This window comes from Pyrus communis, chromosome 17 (genome assembly GCF_041283825.1).
Source record: "Pyrus communis isolate YQ-2024b chromosome 17, ASM4128382v1, whole genome shotgun sequence".
NCBI lineage: Eukaryota > Viridiplantae > Streptophyta > Magnoliopsida > Rosales > Rosaceae > Pyrus > Pyrus communis.
Genome location: NC_142581.1, coordinates 15,068,212 through 15,094,083, shown reverse-complemented (window position 1 = coordinate 15,094,083; position 25,872 = coordinate 15,068,212). Strand labels below are relative to the sequence as shown.

The 25,872-nt window shown below is 40.9% G+C and overlaps 1 long non-coding RNA gene and 2 pseudogenes across 1 annotated transcript; 2 read left to right on the top strand and 1 right to left on the bottom strand.

Moving 5' to 3' along the window:
- Positions 1-3,413: 3,413 nt before the first annotated feature.
- On the top strand, positions 3,414-8,042 carry LOC148689532 (uncharacterized). The gene is made up of 4 exons (XR_015958651.1): positions 3,414-3,811; positions 3,928-4,018; positions 4,136-4,515; positions 7,757-8,042. It is a non-coding gene; the product is annotated as an uncharacterized LOC148689532 (long non-coding RNA).
- On the bottom strand, positions 5,471-7,767 carry LOC148689533 (uncharacterized; annotated as a pseudogene).
- LOC148689534 (small nucleolar RNA R71) lies at positions 7,239-7,343 on the top strand (annotated as a pseudogene).
- Positions 8,043-25,872: the final 17,830 nt, after the last annotated feature.

Sequence of the window (25,872 nt, the reverse complement as noted above, 5' to 3'; positions counted from 1 at the left end):
ACGTTTAGGCCCTCTTCTCTTCCTCTTTGTTGTGGCACAAGGTCTAAGGAAATGTTTAGGGGGGATGTGGAGTGGTTGGAGTGGCTGTAATGAAGAGAAAACATGCAGAAAATGGAATGAATATGCACGGCACAAAGTGGGCAGTTTTGTGTTGGTGTGTTGTGTATGAATTTCTGTGGTGAATGGAATGAATTGTATGAATGCATTGCATGGTTTTATAGGGAGAGAATGGATGGGAGAGCATGTTAATGGCAGCTAGGATGAATGATTAAAGGGATTGCTAGGTTGGAAATGCATGTGGAGTGGCTGGAAATGAGGGGGAAAGCCACGGCAAAGTGTATGAAGATGTGGCTGCATGTTTGAATGTTTTAAAGGGTGCATGTGGGTGAATGTGTGGCTGCATGGTTGGGATTGTGATGCAATGATGGAGGAATAAGTGTATGTAGCTGAATTGGTGGTGCATGCATGGAATAATGAAGGGAATGCATGTGCAAAACAGCTAGGAAAAATTGTGGAAAGCTGGAAATGAATGGTAGTGTGCACGGCAAGGATGTAGTTTTTGTGGAAATGCAAGGTAAGGTAAATGATGATGAATGTATGTGGATTAAAGTAGAATATAGAAGTGAATAAATCATAATAGGGCTGCAAGGTTAAAGGGCTAGGGTTTAAGTACATAGAATGGGCCTAAAATAGGGTGGTTTGCATGGCATAGAATGTGTTTGTGTGCATGTGGCTGAAATTGGTGGGTTATGCATGGGTTAGGGCCTTTGTGTTATGTCCTAAGGTGCATACAAGGCCTTCAATTTCATCCAACATTTTGGCTCCAAGCATAAGCTATCCATCCTTAGCCCAATAGTGCTCCAAAAGGCCCAAAATGCACTTCTTTGCTCCTTTAGCCCTTAGAACCTGAAAACATACGAAACTATCTTAAAAGACTTAAAGAACTAAGAAATAACAACGTAAATGTACGAGAACAAGCCATTTAAGTCGCATGAATATGCTCCTATCAGTCCTCTCTAAATCACCGTCAAAGTCGAAGATATGCTCACGAACAGGTTGTGAGCTACGGGTCATAAACTAGTACCTGCACACAAGAGAAAACAAGGTTAGTAACCAACTTAATAGACTCGGCACAAGTAAGGAAATAATGTGCCTATACACGGCACAAAAACAAAACACATATACACGGTGCAAAATTTAAAAACAAAACAGAAAACTAACAATTTAAACAAGACTCAAGACAAGGGATTAGCAACTTTGCTAATCCCCTGCAACGGCGCCAAAATTTGATGCGTTACGAATGTGACACACAAATTAAACCCTATTTGTGACAATTGTAGTAATGATGTAAGTAGGGATCGTTCTAACCGGGGATTAACTAGGGGTGCTAATCTAATATAAATTGACTTAAAAACATAAAAACTAAACTTGAAGACTCTAACAAGACTACTATGACTCAAAACAGATTTGAAACACTCAAAACTGCCAAAAACAATCAAATTGACTCAAACAGAAACTAAAACTTGAATTGGACGAATTTGGAAGTGCTTGTGACTCCAAATACTTAAAAACACAAAATAAGACAGATTTGAATGACTAAGACTCAACAAAATACGGGGGGATTGTGTTTGTTTGTGATGAATCAATGGATGAGGGGATAGCTAAGGGGTTCTTCTCCACACATGAAATATATGCAACGTAAATCAATTTCCAGTTATCAATTCAATAAGTTATGAACCTGGACACTCCAAGTTAATTAGGTCCGCTTAAATTAACCTTCAGATTTCCCTAGAATCATTGAATTGGATGAATATGCATCGCAAACAAATTATTCCTAACAAGTTCTCTATATGAACAACATGATAAAGACACAAGTTAGAATCATTACGTTCTTTGGAAATCATAAGCATCGACAAGGCATTTGTAACTATGAAAAGCATGATACTCTTGCCAGGAATCTACTTAACATGATCGTGACTAGCGACCTTCACTACTTGTGAATATAAATTCATAACGATTAGGTGAAACAAACTTATATCCTAGCACCAAATTCAAGCATGCAAATTAAGCGTGCACTCTCAATCAACATGCAAGAATAAGTTCTAAATCAAACGGTTAAGCAAATTGTATTCACGACTTATGCAACGATAACTGGAAGTAATCAACTTATTTCACATATATAATCATGGTTTCAAATACACCTTTAGCCAAAACGAATTTAGCTAATCATACTCAAAGCAAAACAAAGATCACATGAATTAGACATTGAAATATAAGATAGAATACACCTAAAATTGTTCAAAAAATCAGAATGAAGAGCCAAACAATTGCGTGAAACTGTCTCCTTTCTCTTGCTTGCGGCAGATCGGATGGGATGATTTTTGGGCTGTTTTGATGATGTAGAATGGATTTTGGGGGGTGTAGAGGCACGGAAGGGGTGTAGGTTGAGTGTGGATGAGTGTTTGATGGTTGGAAGGTGGTGGAGAACTCGGCAAAGAGGGGGAAGAAGGTGGAATGGCTACTTGTATTTCTGGGCTCTAGAATGGTGTTTTTGGGATAAATCGATGTGTGTGGAATTGAATGGACGAATTTCTGTGGTGAATGATGAATGGCTGCCTAGGGTTTGTGTGTTAGGGGGTGCGGCACACTAATAGATATATATATATATATAGCATGGTCGAAACCCTAGCAATCAGATTTAGGGTTAACCTAGCTGATACAAGTGTTTTTGGGCCCCTAAGTTGCGGCATGGGTTTGGGAATTAAGTCCTAGCCCAATCAATCTCAGATATGGACTTATACACTCCAAATCCAAGAGAAAAAGGGCCAAATAAAATCAGAATCCAATCAGAAATAGGTTTAAGAATTTTCGTCCAAAATTGGGCCTTCCAGAAACTAAGTGTCTTGTGGCTGATTTTGGGTATTCTAGAAGGCATAAAAAGGGGGGAAAGGTGTGGCACCCTTTTAGGGTCAGATAGGGCTTCTAGAAATTAGGTTTTTAGGTCCACTTGTAGCTGGGATTAAGGGGGAACAAGATTAGGTTAGGATAAGATAGGATAAGGTTTGGATAAGATAAGGTTGGATAAGGTTTTGGATAATGTTTCCTCTTTTCTTGCACTTTCCTTATCTTCTTTGTCATGAACTTTCCTTTTCTGATTTGTAGCATGTTTCTAACCTCTTTTGACTCCAAATTCATCCATCCACCTTGCTCCATATACAAGCTATCCATAATAAGCCCAAAACTGCTCTAAAAGGCTCCAAAATGCATCCTTTCGCCAAATACGTCTTATGAACCTGAAAACACACAAAAAAAGCTTAAAGAACTAAAATAACTAAGAACTAATAACATAAATGCACGAAAACAAGCAACTAAGTCGCATAAATATGCTCCTATCACCTAGTGCCAAACGGCTCTCTTCTGTCCATCAAATCCAGAGCCAAACGACTCTTTATTTCCCCATTTCAAAGCAATCTTATTGGACAAACATAGAAGGCTCCAGATTTGTACACGTGTCGTGCATCCGAATGGTGAGTCCCTTAGGATTCCAATTGAAAAGCTAAAATGTGTTCCATTTCTCTCAGTGCTTCTCTCTTTTCTATCAAAACCCATTTCTCTCTAAAATGAAAAGAGTTCTCCTTCCTCGCAAGCAAAGCCATCCTTAATAGAGTCTTTGAGAGATCGAAATCCAAGCCCAAATACGTGCAAAACCATCCATGGTAGAAAATCTGAAAAACATTTGTCTCCCAAGCCTCAAGCCATCGCGGATTTGAGTTCCATTCATGCAAATCGACACCATTTCGCACATGCAACGGTGATCATCTTCCACTTGGTTCAATATACATGTGCCCTTGCTTGCAAAAAATCTCTGAGAACTATTTTCCTTGATGTGTCTCCATAGAAGCTTGCACTAATGTTCTTCTATATTAGGTATCCTAGTTTCACCAAGAGAATGAAAATATTGACTAGAATAGTCCCCAAACTCACAGATCTGTAATTTTTTTTTTTTTTTTTTTTTGAGGTAAAATCTGTAACCCTTTTGACTGATTGAACTAAGATATGCTATTATTTTTATTTATTATTATTATTATTTTTAATAAAACCACTACTGTGACTGAAAAATAACACTTAAATCCAGTGTAGCACCGAAAGAAAGCAACCCCTAAGTTGCCGGTCCAATGGTCCCAGAAGGCAAAATAAACGGCAAATGTCTCTGCCTATGCGCTTGAAGAACTTGGATCTCTAAACTGATAACAACTTCGAACTAAAACACATTTGCTTCCAGAAAAACAATTAATGAAGTAAGCCCTGGATCAGACCTGCTAAAAAATAATCATGGGTCCTCTAACTCATGAATCTAGTTATTCTGTTTTTGTTGTGCAGGGAACCCTCATTCTGGAAGATGGACAGGAGCAAACCAAAGGAAGATGAGTTCAGTCATCACAGATCCCCAATGACAACTACAGCAGACGAATCATGGCAAAAGCTTCCATGACCCCAAATCTATGCATATGGGAGGTAAAAATTTGAATCCCTGCAAGTTCAATTGTTGTAGATCTGGTAATAAAAGCTGTACTCAGTTCTGTGGTATACGAATATGTGATTTAACTGTGCTTTGCATCCATGCATCGCAAAACTAAGCTGTAGAAAATAACTCCTCAAAATTTATGCCATGGTACTGGATTTGCAACAATCACCCCCAAACTTGCATATATGAATGACTTCATGTTAACTGCTTTAAATTTTCCGCATAGTGTAGATGTGGTTGATGTTAATGTAGACTTGCTGCTAGGTGCATGATTCCAGTATAGGATGCTCTTTATTTTCCATGCATGCAACCTACAATTAACCAATAATTGTGAAAATTAAAAACAGTACTAAAATCGACAAAGTAGATAAAGACATCAACATATTTTTTTTTCACTTTTCTATATATATATATTTTTTTTTTGATTTTTTTTTTTTTTTTTTTTGTTATGTAAAATTAGATATGTGAATGCATCTAGTAAGTTAAACGAAAAATAAATTAAGGAAATAGTTTAGAAAAATTGGGTTGCCTCCCAATAAGCGTTTTATTTAATGTTTGTAGCTAGACGGAATAGAAGCCCAATGATTAAGTTGCTGGATCCTTCAGAGTCATTGACTCGCTTGCACTGAACTTCCTTAGGAATGACTTTAGTAACTACTTCTTAACCTTGAGCACACAACCCCTGCCCTTTCTTTCAATGTCCATGTTACCGTTTTGAAAAACCTGCTTAACCATATAAAGGCCCTTCCACTGAGACTTTTGTCTCCTTGGAATTGACTTAAAATATGAACTTAATAACCACACTTCTGTACCCATCTGTATTTTCTCACAACTTGGATTGCCTTGCAACTTTTTATTCTTGCCCTTGGCATTCAGATGTTTTTGGCTAATCTGATGGGCTGGATAGTTGTCAAACAAAGTTGGTTTTGTTTTTTATTTTTGCACTTAAACCAGCCGAACTTTATGCTGCTGCGCTTTGTTATCACACTCATGAATCACATTTTGAGTCTTTATGGGCAGATTGTCAGTTGATGATCTGGTCATAAATTTTGCACGAGGCAAACCATCTAATGCATCAACACGCATGCATTCTTGCTTATCACCTGGATTTGTGGTAGCTTCAAACAACCTAAAAACAACCGTTTGATCTTCAACCCGAAATGTTAGAGTTTTGGCTTCAACATTAATAAGAGTCTGGGCTGTTGCCAAGAATTGGCGGCCCAAAATGATGGGTGTTGTCAAATCCTCATCCATGTCCAACACCATAAAATTAGCTGGTAAATATAGATTGTCAACCTTAACAATAACATCTTCAATGACTCCTCTAGGATAGGTAATTGAACGGTCAGCCAATTGAAAAATGCTAGAGGTTGGCTTCAACTCTCCTTCACCTAAATGTTTAAAAACAGAATAAGGCATTAAGTTTACACTAGCACCTAAGTCCATTCAAGCACTACTAAAATCACAATTTCCTATGGTGCAAGAGATAGTAAAACTCCCTGGATCTTTCTTCTTTGGAGGCAATTTATGCAATAAGACCACACTACACTATTATATTAGAATCACTTTTTCAAAATCCAAGAGCTTATTTTTCTTTGTACAAACGTCCTTCAAAAACTTGGCATAAGATGGAATGTTCTTGATTGCATCAATTAATGGAAGATTAATTTGAACTTTAGCCAAAGCCTTCATAAAATCTGTCAACTGTTGATCTTTAACTTTAGGCTTCAACTCTTCGAGATAAGGCATTGGAGGCACATAAACACGTTTTGCAGTTTTTGTGGTAGCTTCTGCTATATTTTCAGATTTGTCTTGTGGCTGCCCAAAATCTGCAAAAATATCAGATTTTGCAAAATTTCCCATATCTGATTGTGGTTGTGGTGTTGCCCGCGAATTTCCAGCACAATTTTCATGTTTGTTGTCGTAACTTTTGCCAGACCGTAAAGTCCGTATAGCGTTGCATTCTTCTCGTCCTCTTGGATTAGGTACTGTTTGACAAGGAAATGTACCCAATGCTTTTTCTGAAACCTACAACGAAATCTGCCCAATTTGTTGTTCCATATTTTTCATTTTGCATGCATATTTTGGATTTCTTGATTGCTCTGTTCAAATCTTGCATTTGTAGTAGTTGCTAATTTTTCAATTGCAATCTCCCAAGTAGCCTTAGGTGCTATTGAAATTGTGGCTTTGCATGCTGATCTCTATCCCACTTCAAATTAGGATGATCTCTCTAATTCGGGTTGTAAAATTTTGAATACGAGTCATTTCTTGGACGCTGAAAATTGTTAAATGCATTAACTTGTTCCGCTGCAAACTTCAGATAAGCAGCTTTATGTGGACAGCTCAAAAAATCATGTGTTGTCATGTTGCAAATGTTACAGGCAGCTTGTAAGGGCTGTTGTACCGCAACCTGTGAACCTGGAATTCTTTGTAATAACATGTCAAATTTTGCATCAAATCTTTCAAGTTTTTTCTCCATTTTTTCAATTTGTGCCAACATAAATGTTGAACCATTAGACATCTCAAAAACTAACCTAGATTGTGGCTGCTCAACTGCCCATTGCTATGTATCTGTTGCCATTTTTTCAAATAACAAACAAGCTTCTTGTGCATTTTTATCTTTGTATGAACGATCGCATGAAGCATTGACAAGAGTTTTTGTAGTCATATTTGGTCCTCTAAAAAATATATGCATTTGATTAGTACTGTTAATACCAGAATGTGGACATTTACTAATAAACTCTTTGGATAGTTCCCACGCCTCATGAAACTCTTCATTTCGTTTTTGGGCAAAAGATAGAATCTGAGTTCTCATGTCAAGAGTCTTTGAAGCTGGATAATACTTGTTTAAAATTTTTTCACTAAGTTGAGCCCAAGTGCTAATGCTTCCAGATGAAAATGTGAGGAGCCATCTCCTTGCTTGATCTTTTAATGTGTAAGGAAATAATCAAAGCTTAATAGATTCGGCTGAAAATCCTCTCACCAAAATATTCTTGCATCCCATTAAAAATTCTGCAATGTGCATGTTAGGATCGTCAGTTGAGAACCCATGAAATGTTGGTAGAATATTCAACATGTGCTACTTTATTTCGAATGTAGACCCTTGCTCCACTTCCAGATAAGTAATGCAACTTGGTATGTTAGTGGCATAAGCTGTTAAAGAATCACCCAAAGGGTCACCAGCCTCTGGAATAACAAAAGCCATTGTTTCCTTACTGCGCAAATCCCCAGAAAATAAAGGCTGCAGAAAAGTCTCCTGCAAAGAAGGAACCCACTGCAAATTTTTCTCCCTGCGTCTCCTTAAAATTTGCTCAGGTTCTGGATCAAAATGAAACAATTTCTGCACTGCTGAACGAGTGCTGACCATGCACAGATTTTTGTAATTTTTACTGATGTACTGCTGTAATTTGTAAAAATAAAATAAAAACGAAAATTAACTTTTTTTATTATATATATATATATATATATTCAGCTATAACTAATTGAAAGTCTAATTAGAATGAATTATTTTACATCATCCCCAGCAGCGGCGCCAATTTCTTAATAGGAAATTTACCACACACACAAACAGGCTAAAAAATCTTATAATACTTGCAAGAATGACAAGGTTATTGTAGCATAGACGGATCTCGTAAGGTCGTTTTCTACATGGATTATTAAATAATTCGTAACAAATCAAATTCTAACTAATTATTGTGAAATAGATATTTGAGATAATTGATTTTATGACCTAATTTAAGAAAAGGAGTTTAAAATAAAACAATCTGCAATGTTAAAGCTGAAAGAAAAGGAAAAGTTATGGAGAAATCAAATTAACAAAGAGCACTAGGGTTCCACCATCACCTAGCATTTTCTATGACTTTTACCAAATACTTACGATCTACACATGCCACTTTGAAGGTTAGGTTTTTCTAATTTATATTCTACTTGGAACCTCCAACATAGAATGTATATCTAACATGCAACTCGTCCGGACGTTCGGATCAGATCTGAAAATGAGAGACTCATTATGCTTTATGAAAACCCTTTGAAAAACCATGCAACCCTTAAGACCTGGTGTTCATCTTAAGTGAAATTACAATTATTAATCATAAGAAGCCAGCTCCAATTTCAGGGAACATTCCAACCAAAATTACATCAAATTACTTTTCTAAAGATCCTAATGGTGATCAGGCATTAAGACAATTAGATAGTTTTAATCACGGTGATTAGTAATTCAAAGTGCTCATGCAATCAATCATAAGCAATTAAATAAAAATCACATATTCATGCTAAGGCTAAAGTCTTCGTCCTAGCAAAAGGAATTAGTTATGTATGTTCATAATTAAAATCATAGAAAATATTATTAAGAAAAGGATTGAAAACACCTTAAAGTAGAAAATCTCCAAGAACCCTAGCAATTCTCTCTGTCTCCAAAGTTGCATAAAAGAAAGCGTAGAAAAAACTAAGAACGGCAAAGCACTATATTTGCTAAGCCATCGCACAAACCCTTAAACATAGGTCTCTTATTCCAACAAGGAAACTAAATAATAATAAAATATATTAAAACATAAAATCCTAATTAAGTTAGGATAAACTGCACAGAAACTATCTAGCCATGTTTTAGCCTCAAATCTTCTCCAAATCCGGCCCATGATAGCTTGTTTTAAAGATTAGGATGTTCTAAACACATATCCCGAAGGCCATGAACTCATCTGAGATCATCTTGGACTCCAAAAACGTAATTCAAGTCCAAAACATCACTATTCCAACACTGCACACTGCTCCTTTATTTTATTACCACGAAATAACTGCCTGGTAGAAAAATCTAACATTTTTACACAATCAAGCCAAGTGACTCACGAACGTCCTCCAACTAGAATTACTCCAAAATTCGTCCATTTGGCCATGTTTTGCTCCAGATGAAGTCAAAAGTCCTATTTTGAAAATACAATTCAAAGTATCAAAATTCTTCCAAAATAATAACCAAAATATACTAAGAATAGGGTTAAATATATAATATGAAATTGACTCATCAGCCATAAGCCAAAGAATAGCCTTTTTTGACACAAAACCCATCTTCAATAGAGGTATGGGCCAAAAAAATTTGGGACCCACCAAGCCAAAATCCAGCCATATGGCCAGCGAGCTAGCCATCTTTAGCCAGCCAACCCCTTAAGTTGGACCTAGCTGGATTTTTTTTTTTTAAGACAAAATTAAAAAAAAAAATTAATTTCATTTTTTTCCTACACCATTTCTCACATCATTTTCACCCTTCCATACTATCTTATCTCATTTTGTTTGAATTTTTCATAGTCTATTCACCTCAAACACTCTTTTCATACACACCCTTCTCTTATCTCTTCCAATAATCTTTCCTTTAATTTTTTCAATAATTTTCAAATGACCACATCTTCAAGTGGCACTCAAAATATGTCCAAAAACCTTATTTTAATATGGTTGTTTAATTAAATTAATCAATAAAATTAAAAAACAAACTTAAAATAATAAATTATTGAGGGGGCTAAAAAATAACCCCTTCAGTTGGAGATGATATGTAAATATGGTTTGACTTCATTAAAAAAAATTTTCTTGCAGGGTTATAATCTGGACAGAGGCTAAACATAGCCCCTTCGATTGGAGATGGCCTAAGGCCATAGGGCTATATAGCTCGAAATGAAGAAAAAAACCATCTCCAATGAAGGTCCATGCCAAAGGAAAAAGGGGACCCACTAGGCCAAACTCGGGGCCATCAAGCTAGGCAACTGATGCCAGCCAGCCCGAAAAGCTGGGCCTAGCTATCAGCAACCCACATGCTAGTTGATGTCAGATAGCCGTAAGATTTGATCATTTTTTTAAGACGAAATTTAAAAAAAAAAAAATTCTAATTTTTTTTCTATAAATATCTAAGTCATTTCTACATCATTTCTCACATCTTTTTCATCATTCCATATTATCTTACTTTATTTTATTTCAATTCTTCATATTCTTTAAACTCCTATCCGAAATTTTTTTTTTTTTTAATTTTTTTGAAGCAAAATAAACATAGCATTCTGAAAAATTATTAAGATTACATAAAGGTAAAAAATATGGAGAGTTACTCTTTATAAATATGATAATTTAATTAAATTAACCAATAAAGTTAAAGAACAAACTTAAAAATAATAAATTATTGAGGGGGCTAAAAAATAACCCTATTCAATTGGAGATTGTATATAAATATGGCATGACAGTGTTCATTATAAAATAATTTTTTATAGAGCTATAATCTCGACGAACGCTAAACATAACCCATTCGGTTGGAGATGGCCTAAGTGACCATTGTATAACACATTAAAAAAAATAAGGAAAAGTAAGAAAATGATGGTTCTTAATGGAGGAGGCTGATGAAGAGAGAAAATATCTCTTCGCTCTGCCCAATCGCTGTGTATATATTCATCATTTCTTCCTCCATCTTCAGCCACCTTATTATTAGTTCCATTGATTTCATTATTTTTAATGTTCTTAATGGAGGTGAAGTGAAAAGATGATTTTTTTTTTTTTACTATATATTTATTTCATGGGAAAATCTGGCATATTGTCAATTATAATTTTTATGTTGACATGGTAAATTATATAAAATGATGTAATAACAACAAAATACTTGGCGCTTGCACGATGCATTGCAATTTCGACGTGGCTGAAAGCTGCAAAACGCTTTGAAGATTTTGACCCGCATTGCAGTACTGCTTATGTTTTACTGTCAAATTTATATGCTTCTGCAAATAGATGGAGCGAAGTCTCGAGAATTCGAGAGAAGATGAAACAGTCGAGAACTGTAAAACAACCTGGTTACAGTTGGGTTACTTAGTGAGCAAATTGATCAAAAACTGGGTTGGTTAGAAGGAAGATCGAAGGAAGTTGGTTACATTTTTTTGTCAAAGATTTGCCTTTTGCTTGATTGTCACATTCCGCCCTGGGGTGGATCACTTCGCGAGCCCGCTCCATGATAGGAGCATATTTAGGCGACTTACTTAGCTTGTTTTCGTGCATCTATGTTGTTAATTCATAGTTGTTTTAGTAGTTTAAGCCATTTTCGTGTGTTTTTAGGTTCATATGGCTAAGGAAGCAAAAAGATGCATTTTGGAGCATTTTGGAGCAAAATTGGGCTTGGAATGGATAGCATATGCTTGGAGCCAAAGTGTTGGACGAATTTGAAAGCCTTGTATGCACTTTGGACATAAAACAAAGGGCCTAGCCCAATCAAACAATCCTTTGAGCCATGCAAAACCTCTAGCCCAATCAACAACCCTTAGCCACATGCATTCACATGCATCACAACCCCAAAACCATCAAGAAACACCATTCACACACACATGCACTTACTCTTTCATCATTACACCACCATTCACACACACATGCACTTACTCTTTCACACACACATGCACTTACTCTTTCATCATTGCACCACCATTCACACACACATGCACTTACTCTTTCATCATTGCACCACCAATTCAACACATGCATTCACACACCAACAACCTAGCTCTTTTTCCATCATTATTTCATCCACATGCACTCTCAATCATAACAACCACATTCACTCTTAAACAATCACCCACATATTCTCCCATTCCCCCTATAAATACCCTTGCATTCATTCATTCAAGGACCATCTCAATTTCCATTGTACATACCACAACACAAACACACACCATCTTCACATCCTGAAATTCCCTTCCTTGCCGTGGGTTTCTTTCCATTTTCTATCTTTCCTCATCCATTCCCATAATTCCCCAATCCATTCAACACACCAACAACATCCCTTAGACCTTGTGCCATAATAAAGAGGAAGAGAAGAGGGCCTAAACGTTCATACAATTCAAGTTTGAGTTGTTGGAATGTTTGGGTGTTTCTTTGATTTCAATGTTTAAATTCAATTCTCTTTGTTTTGTACGCATGAGGAATGGAAGAGAAGAGTGCCTAAACGTTCATACAATTCAAGTTTGAGTTGTTGGAATGTTTAGGTGTTTCTTTGATTTCAAAGTTATGAGGAACTAAAAACCCCCTTTAGTTAGGGGGTGATTCGAAACTATGTTTATATTTGCAATATGAATTGATTAACTTTCGTTGGAATTTCATAAGTTGTGGATTCAATTTGTTTAACCGTTTGATTGATAACTTATTTATGAATGTTTATTAAGAATGCGCGCTTAATTTTCATGCATAAATATGACGCTAGAATATAAGTGAATTTCACCTAATCGTTATGAACTTATATTCACAAGTAGTGGAGGTTGCTTATAAACAATCGTGTTAAACGAATTCTTGGCATAAGTTTCATGCGTATTCCATAGTAACGAATGCCTCGTCAATACTTATAGTTTTCATAATGCTTAATGATCTTTGATTGTATCTTTATTGTGCTTTTCACGTAAAGGACTTTTGGAGAATGTGGTGAATTGCGTTGCGCTAACCCATCCAATTCATTAACTTAAGGAGAACTTGACGGTTAATTTAAGCGGACCTAATTAACCCGGGGTGTTGAGTTTCATAATTTATCGAAAGACCAACTGAGAATCAATCTTGTATGCAAGTGTAACATGTGTGGAGAAGAACCCCTTGGCTATTCCATCATCCATATTTTCATCACATTCATATTTACGTTTTGCCTTTAATTACAATTTGTGCAATTTAGTTAATTTCGTCAAATCAAACCCCCCCTTTACTTTCTTGTTCTTTAGTGCTTAGAATCTGTTTAGTTTATGTTTTAAAGTATTTTTGAATTCTTTGAGTCTAGTATAGTGTTTTAAACTTTATTTTACGTTTTTGAATCAGTTCCAAGTGATTAACAATCCCTCCTAATCCCCGGTCCAGAACGATCCCTACTTATACTTATACTACAAATCGACAAAAAGAGGGTTTAATTTGTGTGCGCATAAATCACGCATCACTCCACCACCGTAGCACGATATTGTCCTCTTTGGGCTTACCATTCCCTCACGGTTTTGTCTTTGGGAACTCACGAGCAACTTCCCAATGGGTCACCCCCATCATGGGATTGCTCTAGCCCTCTTCTCGCTTAACTTCGGAGTTCCTACAGAACCCGAAGCCAGTGAGCTCCCAAAAGGCCTCGTGCTAAGTAGGGATGGGAATATATATTTAAGGATCACTCCCCTGGGCGATGTGGGATGTCACAATGATACTAAGGCTGAAAAAGAAGTTTTGTTTAGCCAAAATGGTCTCTAAGATTTATATAATTTCTCACTTTTGGTTCCTAAGTTTGTCCACCATCAATCATTTAGGTCATTTCGTGAAAAATCTTGGATAATGACCAAAATGACAAAAATACAATCACTTTAATAAACAACTAGCCTCCATGCACGCGCTCACGTGCGTGCAGAAGTCATTTTTTGAATCACGACGTGCTATGCCCAACTTACATGTTTTAAATGTATATATATATATATATATATATATATATGTATGTGTGTGTGTGTGTGTGTGTAAATTGACAAAAGGAAACTCAAATATTTGAAGTAAATGAATAATCTTAGATCATGCTAGAAGAAACCCCTCACAAACCAATTAAAGTAGCTGAATTCACATAATAAAATTCGTCTCTATAGAACTTACATTAAGAATAGAGAAAATATTATTTAATAAACAATTGATTGAATCACATTATTACTAGCCCATTGTGAGGCTAAGCCCACCCCTTCCCCCTTAGTGTAAATAATATCGTTTGTTAAAAAAAAAAAAAAAACATTTAACAACTAATTTAATCACATTATTATCTGCGTGCGAAAGACATTTTTTTTTTTAACCAGCATTACACGCCTCTTAAGATGCTTTGAACATGTTTGAATGGATGAACTTATTTAAAAATTAAAAAAACACAACTTAAAGCGAATTTTGAGTTTCAATGAATAAATTGGCGAGTTTTAAGTTTCAGAAAGCAAAGTGGAATCAAAATCAAATTCTTAGAGGTAAAGTGGTGATTTTTGAATTTTAGAAAAAAAAAAAAAAAAAAAAGTGGAATAAAAAACAAGTTCCAAGAAACATAGCTAAAAATAAACTTTTTCTTATTATAAATCCTTTAAGTTTGTTAAGTGCCAAATTAAGTCGAAAATAGGTTATCTCCACTTGTGAGAGCTCCTCTCTCGGTGAGAGCACTTATCTTCATTTGTGAGAGTTTCTTTGTTTCTCCAAACAGTTGCAGCTGCCAACCCTAGCCGCAGCTAGGTTTATCTATCTGTTGACCTGATAGGAGCATATTCATGCGACTTAAATGGCTTGTTCTCGTGCATTTACGTTATGTTTCTTTAGTTATTTTAGTCCTTTATGCTTCTTTTGTGTGTTTTCAGGTTCTAAGGGCAAAGTATGCAAAAGGATGCCTTTTGGAGCCTTTTGGAGCAAATTAGAGATTGGAATGGATATCATATGCTTGGAGCCAAGAGGATGGACGAAATTGAAGGATTCCTCCTCCATTGCAGCCACATGCACATTCAATCATTCACACCAAAACCTTGCACATGCTTTCCCATTTCATTATTCATTCACCTTGCAGCCACTCCACATGCATTTCTAGCTTTTCCTTTGCATTCCCCCTTTAATCAACACATGCATCCACTCACCAAGAAATCATTCATTCCACATGCACCCAAAACACCACCAGAAATCATCATTGCCGTGGGTACCTATCCCATTTCAGATTGTCATTCCACTTCATTGCACATGCATCTTCATAATTCAACAAATGCATTCATTATTTATTTACTTTGCATCCTTTAATTTAATCACATGCACATTCAAACAAACACAATCATTCCAGCCATACCTTGCATTTTCAGATTGTTCCTCCATCATTGCACCACAATGCAGCCACATGCACTTGTTCCTCTAACATTTCAGCCACTTGCACTCCCATTCTCTCCCAAAACCGTGCACATGCCTTCTCCTTGCATTTCCAGCCATTCCACATGCTATTTCAGCCACATGCACTCATAATCATTCAACCAACATGTGCACATGCAACCTAGCTGTCATGTTCCCCCCATTTCACCTATAAATACTCATTCATTCACACTCATTGATACACAATCCATTCACCACAGAAATAAGGCCTTTGTGCCAGAAATTCATCCATTCCAAACACTCTTCCATAAACTCATCCATTGCAGAAATGTAGACATCAAACCACCCTTGTGCCATGCCTTCCCTATTAATCCAAACACCACTCCCCAAACCATTCACACCATCAAACTATCCTTAGACCTTGTGCTACAACAACGAGGAAGAGAAGAGTGCCTAAATGTTCATACAATTCAAGTTTGAGTTGTTGGAATGTTTAGGTGTTTCTTTGATTTCAATGTTTAAATTCAATTCTCTTTGTTTTGTACGTATGAGGAATGGAAGAGAAGAGTGCCTAAACGTTCATACAATTCAAGTTTGAGTTGTTGGAATGTTTAGGTGTTTCTTTGATTTCAAAGTTATGAGGAAATTCGAAATATATGTTTATGCTTACATTTTGATTTGATTACTTCTAATTGCGTTTCATAAGTTGTGATTCAATTTGTTTAACCGTTTGATTGATAACTTATTTATGTATGTTTATTGAGAGTGCACGCTTAATTTTCATGCATGAATATGACGCTAGAATATAAGTGAGTTTCACCTAATAGTTACGAACTTATATTCACAAGTAGTGGAGGTTGCTTATAAACAATCGCGTTAAACGAATTCTTGGCATAAGTTTCATGCAATCATAGTAACGAATGCCTCGTCAACACTTATAATTTTCATAGAGCGTAATGATTCTTGCTTGTACCTCTTCTATGCATTCATGTTGAGGACTTGTGGGGAATGTTTTGAATTGTCGCATGCATCATCCAATTCAATAACGTTAGGAAGATTTGAAGGTTAATTAGTGCATCACGGTTAACTTGGGGTGTTGAGAATTAATGGTTTATTGAAATGCAATTGGAAATCATTTTATTATGCAAGTGTAACATGTGTGGAGAAGAACCTTCTAGCTAGCATTCATCCATTCATTTCATCACATTCATATATACTATCTGTTTTAATTCGAATCTGTACATTTTAGTTTAATTTCATCCAAAACCAATCCCCCTTTACTTTAATGTCCAATTTAGTTAGAAATACATTTAGTTTGTGTTTATGAGTGTTTTGATTCATTTTATTTCCCAATTTCGTCCAAATTCACCAAAGTGCTCAAAACTGCCCAGAAAGTGATTTTAAGGCAGTTTTGAGTGTTTTGGGTGATGTTTGAGTCTTTTGGTTTGTTTTAATGTTTTAAGTGTTTAGTTTTACATTCTTTGAGTTAGAAAGTGTTTTAGTTTGTGTTTATGAGTGTTTTGATTCATTTTGTTTCCCAATTTCGTCCAAATTCACCAAAGTGCTCAAAACTGCCCAGAAAGTGATTTTAAGGCAGTTTTGAGTGTTTTGGGTGATGTTTGAGTCTTTTGGTTTGTTTTAGTGTTTTAAAGTTTAGTTCTGCATTCTTTGAGTCTAGTATAGTGTTTTATATTGTGTTTTTACGTTTGAATCAAACCATAATCTTAAATTCGTCCAACATTGGGTTTAAGGTCAGAAACTGCCTAGTTAGTGTTTTTAGGCAGTTTTGAGTCTTTTGAACTTGTTTTGAGTCCTTTGAGTCTTTGTGAACGTTTTTAACTTTGTTTTTACGTTTTTGAGTCAAATCCAAGTGATTAACAATCCCTCCTAATCCCCGGTCCAGAACGATCCCTACTTATACATATACTACAATTTGACGAAAAGAGGGTTTAATTTATGCGCGTATAAATCTCGCATCATGACCCTAGAAATTAAAAAATCTACATGGCGCGCAGGCCGAGTAACTAATAAGCTAACTACGTCCTTCGGTTGAATGCGGGGCGTGCCAACTCGTCGGCCGAGCTCGGCCGAGGAGTAAAATTTGTTGATGTCGCTTGGAGCGCGTCGTTGACTTCTTTATCTTGCGATTGCGACCGAGGAAGGAACGCTCTCGGTCTTTGAGTTCTACAGCCTGAAGACAAGGCTACTAATTCTGCGGAGTTCAATAATCGTCGGAGCCCGATTCGGTCACTGTGATTATATTCGTAAGAGTATAAGCACGTTGAATCGAGACCAAACTGTATGGGCACAGGTACTTGAACGTGATGTATGTCTTGATGGTAAACGTAGTTCGGCCGTCAGAATGCCGAACCCTGAAACCTACTTGCGAGTATCCAATCATAAAATAACTCGGCGTCCTGTACGCCGAGCAACGCTATTCGTAACACCGGACTATGCCGAAAAGGCTAGCAAAGTGACCTCTGCCAATAAAGGTTCGAAAACCCTTCTCGGCCGAGACTTAGATAGATAACCGGTCGACCTCGACGCAGTGCTGTTTATCCAAACTGAAGGTGCTTCTCGATCGGCTGATTCTGCGGCAGCAGTGCTGTTTATCCAAACTGAAGATACTCGCCGGGTGCTTCCACAGTGCTATTTATCCAAACTGAAGGTGTGTCGGCGGGGAAAAGAAAAGGAAAAATCTCAAGGTGTTTGAGAGGTTTTGCGCAGGGCAATTGTCTGCTGATTGTGAAGGTCCTTTTTTGTTGCATGATTTCTTGTATTTATAGTGCCCCATTCCTTGAAAACCAATTCTGATTTGGATTGGGAGTCCTTGCCCCATTTCGCCTCTAACTCGAACAAACCTATTCCTACTGGAATTCTGAATTTTCCTTCTTTTCGAGACTCCATTCCTTGCCGGTCGAGACTCCTGGTCGCACTAGGACTTCCTCGACCTCTCCTATTCATCCGGACCTCTTAGGATAGGATTTGGCCGACCCTGCCAGCTGATCCGGGATTTATTATTCGGCCCATAGTATTTATCATCACCTTGGGCCGAACACATCCTGCTGCTCAGCCCAGCAATAATATTTTGGGCCCAAATATTGCCCCCTCGCTTCTGAGGTCGCCGACCGTTAACTCTTGGTCGGGCCTCGACCTTGAAGAAGCGAAAACGTTTATTGCTTTTTTGGACTTTACTTCTTTAATGACCGTTATTCCTGCGCATTTATGAGGCATGATTGCACTTTCCTCGTTGCCCCCAACGCGTGGCCACGTGTCGATTCTCCGCCGCTCTTAAAACTTTCAATTGTGGGCCTCGAAACCGTGCACTAACTGGAACGTCTTATCTTCATTAATGCCTTAAAACTGGCGTCGCACGCAATCGTGCATCCTGGATTTTCGACTCCTCGATCCCCTCTTCGTAGGTTCCCAAAATATCCGAAATGATTGAGCCTTTCCCGGTTAAATTTCCCCCAGTTTGAACCAGTACTTTTCGAATCCCAGACGTTTGATATTCATCCTGAAAGGCCTATAAATACCCACATTTCTGCCATTCACATCTTACGCTTTCATAAATTCCAAAATCCCAAATTTATCATCCCTGTTCGCTCAATCAAAAATCCTTTCAGTTCTTCCTTCTGCAATCTCGTCTTTTCCAAACTATCTCCTACCATCTTTCCAAATGGCCTCCTTTATCTCGAAGCTTTCTGACGAGATCAATAAATGTAAAGATTTCATCGATCGGAGCGCCGTTAAGACGCTGCGATTCGAAAATGATATAGCCACCACCCACCAGATTCTGGGTCCCCTCTTCAGAGACGCAGTGCCGTCGTCTGTCACTGACCTGCTTAAGGAGCAGTGTTTAACACCCCTGCTGCAGGGGTTCGACTGGTTGAAGTGGACCCTGGCGCGGCCTCAGGGAGCTTGGCCTTCGACCATCACGGCTTAGGCTGCTTGGGTCGACCGAATGAGCACATTCTTCTCCAAGGAGTGGAAGGCTCTCGGCATCTACGATGCCATTATTCTGTCAACCATGGAGATTTCCATGGATAAGGAGCTGCTTATGATGGCCCTGAGCTTATGGTGTTCGGCCACCAACACCATGGTCCTGCCCTTTGGCCCTCTCGGCCCCACTATCCTCGACGTCTCGGCCATCCTTGGGACTTCTCCGACTGGCCTTCCTATTGACGCCGCCCTTTCCGGATACCCTTCTGTTCTCGACTTGAAGGCACTATTCGATGAAAGGGCCGTCGAAACGCTAAGTCGGGGCGATCAGGAACCCTCAAGGGAAGAAGTTCAGAAGCTCCACAAGAACTTCTTCAATTACAACACTCTCATCCTTCATTTCGCCGGCCGAGGCGAGGAAGGCCTTAGGAAGGGAGAGCATGAGGCCTTCCTCTTCTACTGGTACAACAAATTCATTTGTTGTACCAGGTCGAACAAATGCCTGGTGGAGAACATGCCGGTGGCTCAGGCACTGGCTAATGGTCGCTCGCTGGCGCTCAGTCCAGCCATACTCGCCAACCTCTACCGTTGCCTGGCCGAGGCGACCATTGGCAAGATCGACCCGCACCAGAACGGACCCCTCTGGGTGTTTCAACTCTGGTTGCAGGTTTACTTCTCTACTCTTCGACCGGAGGTTCCTGCTTTCCAGCGAACGGCCGCCCTCGGCCTTCAACTGGCTTCTCGACCAGCGCCACCTCACCGAGCCGACGAGATTTTCAAACACTTTCTCGGCCTCGACGTCCTCTCGGACGACGAGTTCCTGGTATGCCGGCGCCAGGAGTACCCATCCTCGCTCAGGCTCCCTTCGGCCGCATGGGCCGAGTCCGAGGACGCGGGCATCCGCCAGTGCTGGGGGTCGTTTGTCCTGGCTCGCGACCTTCCTCTTGGTCGCGATGCCCGCCGAGCTAGCTGGGAGGTCTACCATCCTCATTTCGTCGCCCGGAAGCTCGGCTATCTTCAAGGCTGCCCTGTTCCCCTGCTCGCCTCTCGGTCTCTCCTGAGTCGAGGGCGTCTTACCGGTTCCTCCGAAAGGGAATGTAAGACGTCGGACCAGGAGTTCCAGGAGAAGTGCAGGAAATTTCGGCTTCGGCCGACGGTTCCTGAATCTCTGGGAACCGATACCTTCGGGGACTGGTGGGAGGAGTATACTGGCGACTTCTTTGGCGCCCCGGTCGAAGATCTGGTGAGGAAGATCTTCGGCGACCGTCCCCGGTCAACATCCTCGACTCAACCCAAGGAGTAGGCCCAAGGTAGTCTTTCCGTTTCTTTCCTCTTTTTTGTTTTATTTATTATCTCTGTTATTAATTACTTTGCTCTTCAGGGGGTCGTGGGTCGAGGACGGTCGAAGTGGTCGCCGCGGTGGCAAGGACGAAGAAGCTGGTGCCCAAGAAGAGGACCCTTGTCACCGAGCAAACGGTCCCTTCCAAGCGCCCCCATCGAGAGGCCGAGCGGGAGGATGATCCCCCTCGCCCTTCTAAGCGCGTCAAGAAATTGGCGAAGAAGGGCGACCGGGAGATTCATGTCGTTCCTAGTGATACTACTGGGACGCCTGCTCCTGCCGGCTCTCCTCCTGAGACCACGGCCAATCCCATTGCCACACCAGCCCCTGCTTCGGAGCCGGTCGTGGCGCCTGAAATAGGGAAGTCGGCTGCACCTGCCGAAGCACCCTCGACTCCAACGGTCGTTTTGGAGGTATAATTCGGCTTCCACTTGTTTCTTTAGGTCTCTGGTCGTAATGCTAACTGTTCTCTTTTTGTTCAGGATGTCGAGAGCGAGAGTGACGAAGTCCTGCTGCAACGCCGCCGTCGACCAGTCAACTCTCCTCCCGTCCATCCTCCTCCTGTAGTCGAGGTGACCGCTCGACCACGTCCTACTGCGGCGGATCGTGGCAAGAGACCCATGGTCAATCCTGAGGCCACGGCCGAGTCACCGATCCACCCGCAGGATGAAGACCCTCCCATTCCTCCACAGGAAGTCTCTTCGGCCTTTGTAAGTCTCGTTTTTTGTTGTGTTGATTTTTTTGCGCCGAGGGGCCCGAACATTCATTTCACCGGCAATTTTATGCGCCGAGGGGCGTTGTCTATATTTCCTGGCCGCCGTCGTGGCCATCAAATGTAGATAACCTCCATCGGCCGCGTAAATTGCGTGGCGGTCTAAGGCATTGGGTTCAGCCATTAAGTTCCCTGGGTTCGAGCAATGACCCAGAGGGCATGGCCGAAGTCTCCTCTCGGCAGGTCTAAAACAATCCCCCTTTTTCTTTATGCACTATATCACGACGTCTTACTTTCCCTCACAAAGTTTTTTCTTTTATGTGCAGCCATCGTGGGAAGTGGAGCTCGACGCTCTTCTTCAGAGCACGACCGGTGAGGCCGACTCTTCTGCTGCTCCCGCCGAACCAGCGGGCACCGTGCCCGAGGCCGAAGTCTTCGTGAAGCTGCACAAAGTCCTATCTCTTAATGCCTCCCAAGCTCTCCGATGCAAGGGCCTTGACTCTGTTGGAGAGTGTCTCAACGACCTTGCCAGCGGTGGTCACCTGAGCACGGAGAATATCTCTTTCCTCACCGACCTTCTGGAGCGGAATCGGCAACACTTCTACATCTTCGAGCGAGCCCTTCAAGCCGAGGATGACTTGAAGGCTGCCAAGGTCGCGCAAGAGGCCGGCCGAGCTGAGATAGAGGCAATCAAAGCTAAGAAGGCAAAGCTGACCGAGTTTGATCGCCAGATTTTTGACCTCCAGCGTCAAATTTCTGACCTTCAACGGCAAAGGTCTGCTGCTGCTGCCGAGCTTGAGAAGGACTTCGGGGCCAACAAAGCTCGACTGACGGCCTTCGCTGCTGGTGCACGGCATGTCCAGCAACTGCAGAACAACAGGAAGACCAGGCAGGCTGAGATCATCCTGGGCGAAGCGAAGTGGCTGGAGCTAAAAGCCGCCCTTGAGACTTTCCCCCCCTCGACCCCTTAGGAATTTACCATTGTATTTGTATTTCTTGTAATGATTTTTGTTATCAATACAATGGTCGTTTTGCTATCAATACGATGGTCTTACTCTTGCATTTCCCATGTAATTGGATAGTACTTCTTTAAAAACTTTCCATTAATCGGCAATTTGTGAACTGAACCCGTCCGATCTCTTAGATGATATGCCCCCTTGCCGAGGACCTTGTGAACGATAAATGGCCCTTCCCAATTTGGCGACCATTTACCAAATCTGGGGTTTTTAATCCCGACGGGCAACATAGTTTGCCAAACCAATTCTCCCTCGCCGACGTTTTTTGTCTTACACGCTGATTATACGCTCGCTCGGCAATTTTCTTTTGTGCTACTAACAAGTTAACTGCATCGATTCAACTTTCTTCTAAGTCTTCTAACTCTTGTCGCATCGCTTGACTATATTCAATACTGTACAAATCACTCTGCTCGATTACTCGCAACGAACTTATACTCAATTCGACCGGTAACATGGCGTCGTGTCCATAAGTTAACGCGTAAGGAGTGGTTCCAGTGGCCGACCGAGGTGAAGTTCGGTATGCCCATAATGCTTCACTTAACTTCAAATGCCACAAACCAGGTTTTTCTTTTACCATTTTTTCAAGGATGCCGATCAACACTTTGTTGCTTGCCGCGTATTCCCTAAACCTATCGGCCGTAAATATAGTGCCATTATCAGTTATGATGGTTTCTGGCACGCCGAATCTGGTCACAATATTCTCTTCTACGAAGTTGCATACCTCTTTAGCCGTTAATTCGGCGTATGACCTTGCCTCGACCCACTTAGTGAAATAGTCAGTTGCTACAATTATCCATGCGTGTTTCGCTGCCCCCGATGATGGCGTGATTTTGCCAATTACATCCATTGCCCAACCCCTGAACGGCCACGGTTTAGTAACCGAGTGTAGCAATTCGGCCGGGGCTCTCTGCACGGGTCCATGAATCTGGCATGATACGCACCTCCGCGCATATTCGATGCAATCCTTTAATATATTGGGCCAAAAATAACCGTGTCGTCGGAGCAACCAGCGCATCTTTCGTCCAGATTGGTGTGCTCCGCAAATTCCTTCATGTACCTCGGCCATTACTTGGGCAGCCTCGTGTGGGCCGAGGCACAATATTAGTAAACCATTTTCGCCCTTGCGATATAATTCATTTTGATACGACACGTAATTCATTGCGAGCACCTTCGTTCTTCGGTCGTGTTTCCCATTGGGGTTATCGAGGTACCGTAACATCGTCTTTCTCCAATCATCTGGTTCTACTTCGACGGCACATACTTCTATGGGATCTCCTCTTTCTAATAGGGATGGGAGCGACATCACCCTTGTACGTATTACGTGCGCGCGTTGGAGAGTTTGCTGATTAATCAAAACGGGGTACGAGCGTTGACCCGTGTTCGCAATTCCCACAATTCGACTTAGTTTGCCCCCCATGAGTTGTCCTCCGGAGGCGATCTGGACGAGTTCGTCGGCGTCAGTATTGTGGATACGTGAAATGTGTTCAAATGTGATTTGGTCGAACGACTCGGCCAGGTAAGTGGCGACCATGTGATAGGGAGCTAAAGTACAACTCATGCAACGAAACACGCCGTTCAGTTGGTTAATCACAAGTTCGGAATCACCAAGGACGAGAACGCGGGGGGCCCGCAGATCGTGTAAAACATGGAGGCCGATAATGAGGGCTTCATACTCGGCCTGATTATTGGTGCAGCTGAAATCTAACTTGAGAGAAAAATACCATCGGCAGTGGTCAGGCGACTGAATTGCGATACCGACACCTACCGAGGTCGAAGTACTAGAACCATCAAAATGCATAGTCCAATGGTTATCGCGTGTGGTGACGAAACCGATGTCGACGTCACCTCCCTCAAAACCATAAGGGGATGGGTGTTGTGCCAGGAAGTCGGCGAGGGCTTGCCCCTTGACGGCCTTTTGGGGTACATACTGAAGGCAGAACTCGGATAAGGCGAGTGTCCATTTCCCGATTCGGCCTTTGACAATAGGCCGAGTCAGCATGTAACGAATTACGTCGGTTTGGGCGATGACCTGCGTAACTGTGGGGAGCATGTAATGCCGAAGCTTGGATGCAGCAAAAAACAACGCTAAGCAAAGTTTTTCGACAGGGGAATAGTTAAGCTCTGGTGAATTCAGGTTTCGGCTAAGGTAAAAGATAGCTTGTTCGCGTCCGACGTTGTTATCTTGTGCAAAGAGGCATCCAATGGATTCAGCAGCTGCCGAAATGTACAATTTAAGGGGTTTGTTGCGACAAGGTGGAACGAGCACCGGTGGGGTGGAAAGGGCTACCTTGATTTGCGTAAATGTAGCTTGATGCTCTTCGCGCCATTCAAATTGGTCGGTCTCCTTCAGTTTAAGGAGTGTAGAGAATGCTTTCATCTTACCGGCCGACTTGGCGATGAAACGACGGAGGAAATTTATCTGCCCGAGTAACGACTGGAGCTGTTTCTTTGTCGTCGGAGGTGGGGCGCTAATGATGGCGCGGGCTTTATTTTCATCGACCTCGATGCCGCGATGGTGCACCAAAAATCCTAGGAAATTACCGGCCGAAACACCGAAAGCACACTTGGCCGGGTTCATCTTGAGGTTGTTCTTGCGCATGCGAATGAACGCTTGCCTCAGGTCGTCCAGGTGTGTTTGACGACGTTTGGATTTTATGACCACATCATCGATATAAACTTCGACGATTGTACCGATTAAGTCGTGGAAGATCATATTCATGGCTCGTTGGTATGTGGCGTCGGCATTCTTGAGGCCGAAAGGCATGACTACCCATTCGTAAGTACCAAGTGCCCCCGGGCAACGGAAAGCCGTCTTGTGGACGTCAGCTTCGGCGATGAAAATCTGGTTGTAACCCGCATGACCGTCAATAAAAGATAGCAGTTCATGATTAGCTGCGGCATCAATTAATAAATCTGAGATCGGCATCGTATATTCGTCCTTGGGAGTAGCCAGATTTAGATTACGGAAATCGATGCAAATGCGAAGGGCACCGTTTTTCTTTAACACGAGGACGATATTGGCCAACCATTCGACATACCGAGCGGTCCTAATAAACCCGGCTTTTAGAAGCCGAACTAATTCTTCCTTAATGCCGAGTTGTACTTCGTTCGAGAATCGGCGAGGAGGCTGTCGAAAAGGCTTACACCCCTCCTTGATGCGTAGCTCATGCTCTACAAGGTTTCGGTCGAGGCCTGGCATTTCATGATAGCTCCACGCAAAGCAATCTTTAAATTCGTGGAGTAGCTTACGGAGTTCGACCTTCATGGACGGTGGGAGTAACGCACTAATAAACAATGTGCGAGGATCCTCGGCCGTGCCTACGTTAACTTCCTCTAACGGGTCCTTGACTTGAGGGCTATGGTCTTCGAGTTCGGCCGGCGCAGCCTGAACTTTATCGAAAGATAGAACGAGGCCGTTATCTGCTTCGGCCAGAAATTCGATTAAATTGACGCCAGAATGTGGTTGCTTGGTAATGGCATACCAATGGGCCAGCAGACGTTCCATTGTAGATGAAACCAC